Source organism: Triticum aestivum, chromosome 3A (genome assembly GCF_018294505.1).
Source record: "Triticum aestivum cultivar Chinese Spring chromosome 3A, IWGSC CS RefSeq v2.1, whole genome shotgun sequence".
In the NCBI taxonomy this organism is placed as follows: Eukaryota; Viridiplantae; Streptophyta; class Magnoliopsida; order Poales; family Poaceae; genus Triticum; species Triticum aestivum.
Genome location: NC_057800.1, coordinates 680,922,761 through 680,934,311, shown reverse-complemented (window position 1 = coordinate 680,934,311; position 11,551 = coordinate 680,922,761). Strand labels below are relative to the sequence as shown.

Here is an 11,551-nt window from a genome sequence, read left to right as displayed (position 1 = left end):
GTGAGCACTCATTAAAATATAACATGCTAAAGAGTTGAGGTTGGACAAGGAAGACAACGTAATGGGTTATGTTTTCTTACGTCTGAAATAAATTATATTGTCTTGGATCATCCAACATGTTGAGCTTTCCTTTCCCTCTCATGCTAGCCAAATTCTTCGCACCAAGTAGAGATACTACTTGTGCTTCCAAATATCCTTAAACCCAGTTTTGCCATGAGAGTCCACCATATCTACCTATGGATTGTGTAAGATCCTTCAAGTAAGTTGTCATCGTTGCAAGCAATAAAAATTGCTCTCTAAATATGTATGACTTATTAGTGTGGAGAAATTAAGCTTTATACGATCTTGTGATGTGGAAGAAATAAAAGCAACGGACTGCATAATAAAGGTCCATATCACAAGTGGCAATATAAAGTGACGTTCTTTTGCATTAAGATTTTGTGCATTCAACCAGAAAAGCACATGACAACCTCTGCTTCCCTCTGTGAAGGGCCTATCTTTTATTCTTGTCTTATACTTCATGCAAAGAGTCATGGTGATCTTCACCTTTCCTTTTTACATTTTATCCTCTGGCAAGCATAATGTGTTGGAAAGATCCAGATATACATAGCTAATTGGATGTGAGTTTTCATGAACTATTATTGTTGACATTACCCTTGAGGTAAAAGGTTGGGAGGAAAAACTATAAGCCCCTATCTTTCTCTGTGTCCTACTAAAACTTCATAACCATAAATATTGCATGAGTGTTAGCAATTGTGAAAGACTAAAAGATGGTTGAGTATGTGGACTTGCTGAAAAGCACTTATTGACTCTTTCCTATGTTATGATAAATTGCAATTGCCTCAATGACTGAGATTATAGTTTGTTAGTTTTCAATGAAGTTTATGATTCATATTTGAAACTGTGAATGAATTGTTACTTTAGCATAAGAGATCATATGACAATATATATATATGTTTTTATAAGAATGATCATGATGCCCTCATGTCCGTATTTTATTTTATCGACACCTCTATCTCTAAACATGTGGACATATTTTTGGATTTTGGCTTTCGCTTGAGGACAAGCGAGGTCTAAGCTTGGGGAGTTGATACGACCATTTTGCATCATGCTTCTATATCAATATTTATTGCATTATGGGTTGTTATTACACATTATGTCACAATACGTATGCCTATTCTCTCTTATTTTACAAGGTTTACATGAAGAGGGGGAATGCCGGCAGCTAGAATTCTGGGCTAGAAAAGGAGCAAATATTAGAAATCTATTCTGCACATCTCCAAAAGTCCTGAAACTTCACGGGAGCATGTTTCAGAATATATAAAAAATATTGGGCGAAGAAAGTACCAGAGGGGGGCCACCCACCGCCCACGAGGGTGGGGGCGCGCCCTACCCCCCTGGGCGCGCCTCCCTGCCTCGTGGGCCCCCTGGTGGCCCTCTGATGTCCATCTTTGGCTATATGGAGTCTTTCGTCGAGGAAAAAATCATAAGCAAGCTCACGGGACGAAACTCCGCCGTCACGAGGCGGAACCTTGGCGGAACCAATCTAGGGCTTCGGCGGAGCTGTTCTGCCGGGGAAACTTCCCTCCGGGAGGGGGAAATCATCACCGTCGTCATCACCAATGATCCTCTCATCGGGAGGGGGTCAATCTCCATCAACATCTTCACCAGCATCATCTCATCTCAAACCCTAGTTCATCTCTTGTATCCAATCTTTGTATCAAAACCTCAAATTGGTACACGTGGGTTGCTAGTAGTGTTGATTACTCCTTGTAGTTGATGATAGTTGGTTTACTAGGTGTAAGATCATATGTTCAGATCCATTATGCATATTAACATGAATATGATTTGTGAGTAGTTACGTTTGTTCCTGAGGACATGGGAGAAGTCTTGCTATAAGTAGTCATGTGAATTTGGTATTCATTCGATATTTTGATGAGATGTATGTTGTCATTCCTCTAGTGGTGTCATGTGAACGTCGACTACATGACACTTCACCATTGTTTGGGCCTAGAGGGAGGCATTGGGAAGTAATAAGTCGATGATGGGTTGCTAGAGTAACAGAAGCTTAAACCCTAGTTTATGAGTTGCTTCGTAAGGGTTGATTTGGATCCATATGTTTCATGTTATGATTAGGTTTACCTTAATACTTCTGTTGTAGTTGCGGATGCTTGCAATAGTGGTTAATCATAAGTGGGATGCTTGTCCAAGTAAGGGCAGTACCCAAGCATCGGTCCACCCACATATCAAATTATCAAAGTACCGAACACGAATCATATGAACGTGATGAAAACTAGCTTGACGATAATTCCCATGTGTCCTCAGGAGCGTTTTCCTTTATATAAGAGTTTGTCCAGGCTTGTCCTTTGCTACAAAAAGGATTGGGCCATCTTGCTGCACCTTATTTATTTTTATTACTTGTTACCCGTTACAAATTACCTTATCACAAAACTATTTGTTATCGATAATTTTAGTGCTTGCAGAGAATACCTTACTGAAAACCGCTTATCATTTCCTTCTGCTCCTCGTTGGGTTCGACGCTCTTACTTATCGAAAAGGCTACGATAGATCCCCTACACTTGTGGATCATCAGATGACATTGAACCAAGGAGGCGATTTTTGATGCGTATTTTGAAGTATGCAAGAAATGAAGCTCTAAGCAGTATGCCAGCAATGGAACAGAGAACGAAGCATTACAGATCGCATAAACAGATTGACCTTTAAGACAAAACCATCAAAGAATTAATTGTAGAGGATGTTGCCTAGTTATTATTTCTTAAGTATTTTTGTAACTAACTATAATATGTTCATGTGATCGTAAATTTTATGTGAAGATGTGTTACACGGACTCACATCATTGCGCATGGGACATATTTAAGTGGCTCGGTAAACAAAAACTCGCTAAAATATAATTAACAAAATTCAAGATAGATAATTAACAAAATTCAAAATTCACATGGAGTAGATTATAAAACGTGTGTTGCACGTGCACACTTACAAGTACCAAAAGGAAGAAAAGTAAGACATAAAACACTACAACAACTTGAGAGTAAATGACCAAAAACTTATTAGTACCACCGTTGCCGCCACAACCATCAACTCGGGCCAAAGCATAGGATGGTAATCCATGGGATCAAAACCGTCGATTCACGGGAACCAAAACACCACAAGGTCATTGGTGTCAGCCGCGATGACCATACTAACTAGTAGGAGTGTGTGATAGAGTTGTTGGATGTTTTATGTGAAACCGCCTCTACCGTTTTGTTTTGGGATAAAAACAGAATTAGGTAAGAAATACGTCACAAGATCTGACAAGATTTTTCAAATGAAATAGAATTTGTCACAAAGTCACAAACGAGAGTAGAAAGTAGAAGATACTAGTCATTAGTTCATCACTGAAATGTCGATCTTTGCGTAGAAGAGATCCATCAGGCGGTACATGTGTAAGTAAAAACAAGATGATGGATTCAGCTTTAACTTTCGGGTAAAAACAAAGGACTCCATTGCAGATCTGACGTTAGTTTTTTAACCATGACAAATCAAATGTTTTTATAGCAAATTATGTTATCCGAAGATGGCAAGTTTAGTTGGCGAGCACGGTAAATTCATTTCAATTTTTTTTGTTAGAAAATTGCCATGCTTGCAAACTAAATTTATTGTCATCACACAAATATAAATTGCCATAAAAACGTCAGATTTGTCATGCCTAAAAATTTGACAGCAATGTTTTAGTGTTTCTAGAAACAAAAGTAGGTGAAAATACATGTTACAAGAGCACAACTACGGCGCAAAAATCTGACAAGATTCTTGAAATGTGATAAAACATGTCACAAGGTCACAACACAAGAGTTGAAAGTGGAATATACTTATAATTAAGTAATCGCCACAGAAATATAGAGATCTTTGCTCAGAAGAGATACGTCGCTGGTGCATGTCTAGCCATAGCAAAGCCTAGAGATGCAGATGCAGAGCTTCTTCCACATCACAATCACGGGGCGTTGACCACTAGACCGAGGCAATTATTGCCCATTTGATATACTACATCCGGAAAAAATCTTATAAGACCCGGGTCGTACACAGCGATCGTGAGACCGCCTGGCAAGACCGAATCTCAACGCACGCAGGCCAGTTTCGCTGTTTCCACTATCAAATCCTGATTCCCGTCAGTCTCGCCGAATCCCCCAAATCCTGAGTCCCCTTTCCTTCTCCCGTTCGCCCGCCGCCGCCGCCCACGACCACGACCGCGTTCCTCGGCGCTCCGGCAGCTCGCCCTTGAGCGCAACTCCTCTGCTCGCTTCTCCGGCAAGCTCGCCGCGGAGTAGGCAGCTATACACATGGGGATGGAGCTGCTGGCTGCATCTTGGCACGTTGAGAATGTGCAATAGCTCTATTGGCAGTGTTCAAATCAAGCTGCTGATACATGTGCAAACTAGTACAAAATTGCTGGTGATCAGATAAGTTGTGTTCTGCTGATGCCTGCACATGTTGTTCTGTCAACACTGAAGATGATCATCAAAAGGCAGAAGGAAGACAGAAGATCCAGCAAAAAGATCAGCAGATCTCCAACTCAATATGCTGTTGTGCATGCCCCTGTCATGTAGTTTAGGATTTGTTGATGCTTTGTATATTTTTCTTCGGAAATTTCTCAAGTTAAGACAGGATAGTTGATGCAGATTGTGGAGCAAATGTATTGTATAAATGAATTTGATGTACACTGTGACTAAAAGCTCCTGGTATTTGTATAAAAGCACCTGCCATTTGAAGTTCCTTGTGAATAAACGCTAGCTCTTGGTATTTGAAGCTCCTGTGATAAAGGGGATCATTTTTTAATATCCAATAATACGATCTGAAATGTGCATTGCTGCCTGCCTGTGATAAACGTGGGCGGTGGTGGCGAGCGAACGGGAGAAGGAAAGAGGACTCAGGATTTGAGGGATTCGGCGAGGCCGGCGGGAATCAGGATTTGATACTGGAAACAGAGACTTGCAAGGTGTCCTCAGTGACTCAGTCCAAGTGGATCTCACGATCGCTGTGTATAACCCGGTCTTATAGGATTTTCCCGGATTAAGTAAGTCCCCACAGCACGTGCCTTTCCCGATTAGCTTTTTCCATAGCCGCTGCAATCACAAAATCCACTTGCTTCTTCGATGCACATGCATGGCCAGTAATAAGGCAGTAGTATCTGTTGCTAAACACTTGGTTAAGGCAGTAGTATCTGTTGCTGAACACTTGGTTAATTAGCTGGCCCAGCAATAAGGCAGGAGTTAGTTACCCTAATAGTACCCCTCCGTTTCTTTTTAGTTTGCATATAAGATTTGGTTAAAGTCAAACTTTATTAACTTTAACTAAGGTCTTAGAAAAAAACCAAGATTCACAATATGAAATCAATATTGTTAAATGCATCATGAAATTAATTTTCATACCATATAGTTTTAATATTATAGATATTAATATTTTTTTTCTATAAAGTTTGACTTTGATCAAATTTTATATGCAGACTAAAAAAAAACCGGGGGAGTATTACTTAGAGTGCACGAGTACATCTCCACCCTTGCCTTCCTCCTCGATCGTCCAGCACCATATGACCCTGCGCTGGTGCTAGCTACGTATCCACGACCTTGGCAACCTTGCTTAGCTTGTACATAACCCGACCGGCCCCCTCTCTCATGCATGCCATCATCCTTACAATCCGGCCATCACATCCACTCTTGGCCACCAGCCCCGTCTCGAGTCGGTCGACGTCCACCGGCGGCATATATGGCGGCGAGCAAGGGCGCGAGGAAGAGCCTGGTGTCGAGGACCCTGGAGCGGTGCAGGTCCGCGCTGAACAGCGGCGGCCGGTCGTCCGCGGCGGTGGCGCCGGGGTGCTTCTCGGTGTACGTGGGGCCGGAGTGGGAGCGGTTCGAGGTGCGCGCCGACCGCGCCGACCACCCGCTCTTCCGGCGCCTCCTCGACGACGCCGAGCAGGAGTACGGCTACGCGGCGCAGGGGCCCCTCGCCCTGCCCTGCGCCGTCGACGCCTTCCTCGACGTGCTCTGGCACATGGACCACGACGTTCACATGACGACGACGGCGAGGTCGCCGCGGCGCCGTCATCGCCGATATGCGGCCTGCAGCGCGCCGGCAGCGGGAACGGCAAGGTCCGGCCGGCGGGGTACCGGGTGCTCAGCCCGGCCAAGTCCACGTCTCCGTCCTTCTTCTTCTCGCCGACGGCGGCTGGCGGCAGGAGGTGAGCTCTAGGCGCGCATGACCGGCTTGCATGCAGAACCGAGAGGAATCTGCGCGCGCATACACAGATAGAACAGGTGCTTAATTTGCATATACTTAGACGTAAGTCTCAACCACACACACACACAGACGCCTAGCTGATTTAGATTGTACTGTATATTGTAAAAAGTGAAAGGAAAGAAGATCTATTCTGTGCATGCATGTAAGCGCGTGTGTTGGATGTTCTTTGTATTACCGGTTTCATGGAAATGAAAATTGGAGCTTGAGCTCCTAAATTAGAAACAAAAAAGAGTCAATTGCACCGGTGGTGTTTGAACTTGCCGCAAACGGTCACTTTGGTGCTAGAACTTGTGGCATACATTGAACTGGTACAAAAATTTGACTCGGCCGTGCAAATACGGTGCAAATCATGTTTGGATACAAAATGATGCTGACTTGGCATGTCAATGTAGCATCGGGCCTGCTTTCAGTGACGGGAAGGCAGAGCGGAGTCCGTGTGGCCTTTTTTTTTTTGCAAAACCTTCACTTGTATTGGCATTTTATTTTTTTCAGCTCTACAAGGGGTGGGTGTTAGTGAAGTGTGAAAATTAACCAAAAATGAAGCTCCCTTGTCTCGAACCCTCGACCATTCCTTGCACAATAGGACGTAGCCACTACAACTTCTAGTATTCACGTAACAAAATGGATAAACAAATTTAGTGGTGCCACAAAATGGATAACTACACTTAATGTAGCGGAACAAACATGCTCGTGGACCTAGAATGGACCGTGATGAATGTGGATGCAGCCCATTTGCACCTGTAGTTTTTTAGAAATTTGTAAAAGGTATGTAAATTATAACCTCAGTAATAAAAATAACGTTTAATTATTTGTGTTGTATAAATATTATACATACAAGCTAAATAACTTACGTTTCATACTTGTTCACGTATTATTTTAAAAGTATTCATATATTTAAAATAATATTCATTAATTACAATTTTTTGGATAATTAATACAATACAAGTACTTTAACATTAAAATTCCAAAGTATTTTTCTAACTCTACAAAGTTTTTCATAATTATATGCACATTTTAATAGTTCAATGTTTGTAAAAATAAATATTCATAATTTAAATTTAAATTTTCATATGAATATACATTCGTGGCTAATTTTTAAATTATATAATATTTTTGAAAATAAATCACGTATGAAAATTATACCGCATGAATGTTTGTATTCATCATTTTGTATAATTTATATATAAGTTACAAGTTTATATTATTTTGTATCCATTAAATATTTATTTAATAAATATTTAAATGTTCGTATTTACCAAACATTTTTATAATACATGGGCGTACATTTAAATAATTTAATTTACTAATCATTGTTTGTATATAATATACGCACATTATTTTTATTACTTACGTTTTACAAACATATTAAAAAGCTAGTGCGTGCAAAATGTGCCGCGCTATTTGTAGCTCATAGAAGTCCCAGATGCGTCCTCCTCAGCGGCGAATCCAAGGGGCAGGGGCAGGCTTGGATGGGCTCAAGCCTGCCCTCCAAAATCGAACAATTTTTTTTATTACTACTCATCAGTGCAGCCCAGCCCAGCCCAAAAAACACAGGCCCATATCTCGTCCTGGTCATCAGCTCTCGCCCACCAATTCCACGTGCGTGCAACACATCTCGACGCCTCACCCATCCCAGCCGCATCGCAACCCTAGCCGCCGCCGGAGCAGGCCGCGACGCCGCCCACGGACGCCGCCGGAGCCAGCTAGGGCGGACTGCCGGAGCCCTGCGTCAGGGGCTCGGCTGCTCGGGGCGTCCAGAAGGCAGTGGCTGGGAGCGCGCCGGCTCATCAGGTCCCCAAGACCCCAACCCCAACGCATTTGACTAACGGAGCCCAGAGGTTGTTTTTCCTCTTAAGTCTTAACCAATGCTGGCTCCTAGTATTGGCTTTTTTTGCAGAATTCCAGTAGCATATTTAGCTTGCCCAGTTTAGTTCTAGACTTCTATTTATAATCATTGAATTATTTCTATGTTTGTTTGTAGAAATGAAAAGGAAGACTTTGCACAGTTGGTTTGCAAGTAGTTCGAACACCCCCCATGTTGTTGTTCCTGAACCTGAAGCAACCCAAATTCCAAACTTGGACCCCCTTATTCGAACAAATCAGAGCAGTAACCCCCAATCGATGAGAATACTACCCCCCTTCAAACGAGAGCAGCAAACCCCCAATTGATGAGAGCATAAACCAACCACAAACAACAAGGCTTCTTATCCAAGAATTTCACCCAAGTCAAATTTTTGGTGATCCGGCAGATCGAATACCAATAGAAGATTATGCCCCTGAAATTCGAAGTGAAGTTAGAAGAGCTTATTTGTTTAAAGGAAGAAACAAAGCTGAAGGGCATAATTTTGAAATCACATTGAATGGTACAATCCGGAGATCTTTTCAACCACAATGGCTGATTTCTTCAATTATCTCCCCTTGATAGTGACTCAGCTGGGTTCTTCTTGCAAGAGAAAAGATGCATTACTTGCAAAGCATCATGATGATTTGATGAAATTGATGGAGCATGGTAAGATCTCAGCTGGAACTGGGTTACATCAAGAAACTGACCTATCTAGACCAGGAGCTACTCGTTGGGGCTCACATCTTAGAACCTTGCTTCGTATTCACGCAATGTGGAATGCAGTAGTCGATGTGCTAGCGGATTAGGATAAAATTGCCTCTTTTTTTCTTCTAAAAGGCATGGTAAAGTTTGAGCTTATTTGCACAAACGGATTAGGATAAAATTGCCTTTTTTCTTCTTCTAAAAGGCGTTTAATTTACTCGTCTTTAACTTTGAGCCTCTCCTCCATTTTCTTTCTGGATTCGCCGCTGGTCCTCCTTGTACTACATTAAGGACTGTTATCAGTATTTTTCATTGCGAACGTGAATGGTGGAGTTGCTTGGACGGCTAGCTATCCAGCAATTGGTCTCAAGTTCGAGAGTCCGATCCGTTTTTATTTTCATGTATTGACAGGTGGGCCCCACGCGTCATAGAGTCAAAATGAAATGGCAGCTGTTGCGTTGATAGGGGCTTTTTGTGAGAAATAATTTTTTTTGCGGGTGCTTTCGCAAAAAAAGGCCAAAGACCTCTACGCCTTCCAGTCACTGTCAGTGGGCCCCATGCCACGCTGGCGCGCCAAGTCAACATTGATTTCGTACCCAAATGTGATTAGCACCGTATTTGCATGTTCGAGCCAAGTTGTTGCATCAGTTCAATGTATGTCGCAAGTTCTAGCACCAAAGTGATCGTTTGCGCCAAGTTTAAGCATCACTGGTGTAATTGACTCAACAAAGAAATGTAAGTGTATGTGTGGGATACAGAAGAAGAGATTAACTTTGAGTGATCATTTTGTTTGATCTATACGAGTGGAACATGTGTTTCTGCATGAAGTATCAAACATTTTTTATGACAATTTATTTTGTTGCGAGGATGTCAATTATAGTTTGCAAGCACGACTAATCCTGGCGAAAAAGAGAACTGAAGTGGAGTTGTCATGCTTGCTAATGAAATTTGTCATCCTCAGCCAACACAAATTGCCTTCAAAATCGTTTGCAATTGTCATCCCCCAGCAACGTTCGCTGGTTAAGCCGCTCCAAAATTAACAAGTTAACTCGGGCAAGATGCAAACCTGTACTCCCTTGATATTATTATGCAATACTACTATACCATCCAGTTAAGTAGATATTCATATTATGCAAAATTCTTGATTTGGTCAATTCTTGTCGTCTATTCTATCTACCAGGTTAGAAAAGGGGTTGTACTGGGTATTGACAGAATGACAGGTGTTGTCTATTCATGAGTTACCTAAAAATTTATTAAAACAAAATCACATTTCTAAGCATTTGTATGACCCAAACATTCATGGATTTCCAAGTCAATTCATATAGTATACTTCACTGAAGTGGCCCGCCTTCAAAAGGTTCGGTTTCACCACAGTAGTGTGCAATTTAAGGTAAAGGATGTTTAAAAAGAACAATAGATAACTATGACTTAGCAAAAAATGATTTAGTACAATGATAGATTATTGGCATATTCTGATGCCACAACTGTTGATTTTGCTGAATTATAGCCAACCTTTCTTAATTCATAGTTTCCACTCATATATTCATTATCTTCATCCCACTTATCCATCTTCATGTCTAGCCATCTACGGTGTTGTATTATTTGTCTCTCTTTACATTCTCTGCACGATGACATTTCTGCCATCCTTATGGATGACATCCAACAGGAGAAGGGCGAGGAATAGATGAACAGAGAGACCATGGATGCATGAATGTACGAGGAGGTAAGAAAGACTCCTGAAGGTGGCAATCGCCGACACCGGAGCCAGGTGCACCAAGCCATCAACTATTATGCTTTGTAATTATCTACCACTACTTATTCTGTATTAAGCTAAAAACAGATTAGCCTAATAAATATATATAAGCATAAAGTAGAGAGATGACACTAATTAGATAATGTTGAATGGCCATGGCACGGTAATATTCTAGGTAGATTCGGATTATTTATTTTCATCATGCGTCTTCATTGGTGTGTTCGGAATTAGCACACATTTCATGGTAATCTGGAAACTGCAATGAGATCAATGTATAATTCCAAGGCTACTTCACGCACTAACTCGAATGACCATTTCTCACAAGGAAGGAAAATATGACTATGCATCTATGGAGGACCTGGCGCTCGCGCAGTCCACACCTAAGACGGCGTCTTAGGTCTTGAGAAAGCTTTAAAACAATGCCTAGAAACTGTCTGAGGTCCTGAAAACCACTCCGAACTACAGTAATAACATCAACACATGAACACCAAATTTTAACATGGGAACCTCGAAGTCGGGGCAGAAACCACTGTCTAATCCCATCCAAATCTTATTCCACTATTATTAAATGATGGATACAATAAGCTCTTTTCAAGGTAGCATCAGATTTTTCTCATACACCAATTCAATAGCAATAATAAGTTATGAGCATCAAGAGTCAGTATTGAAACAATCTCATCAAAAATGATGGAATCATATCCTGCGGAAGACAAGGTGGGATAGCTTCCATGGCTTGGTAACAAACTTCCTCCTTCAATATTTATGTCCATGCATTTCTTTTTTTCTTTTCTTCCATGGTACGGTCTAACTTAGCATTTTTATCACTTATCTCGGCAGCTGCAGGACGGGTCGACGGGAGAATGTCCAAAGATCATGAACTGATAGGCTCGTGGGCTCTTTCACATGTTGTGGATATCTTAAACATATTCTTTACAGTGTGCTCCCTCCGTAAAAAAATATAAGAG

At 41.5% G+C, this 11,551-nt stretch overlaps 1 pseudogene; it reads left to right on the top strand.

Annotated features, from left to right (window-relative positions):
* Positions 1-4,334: 4,334 nt before the first annotated feature.
* LOC123057140 (uncharacterized) lies at positions 4,335-6,517 on the top strand (annotated as a pseudogene).
* Positions 6,518-11,551: the final 5,034 nt, after the last annotated feature.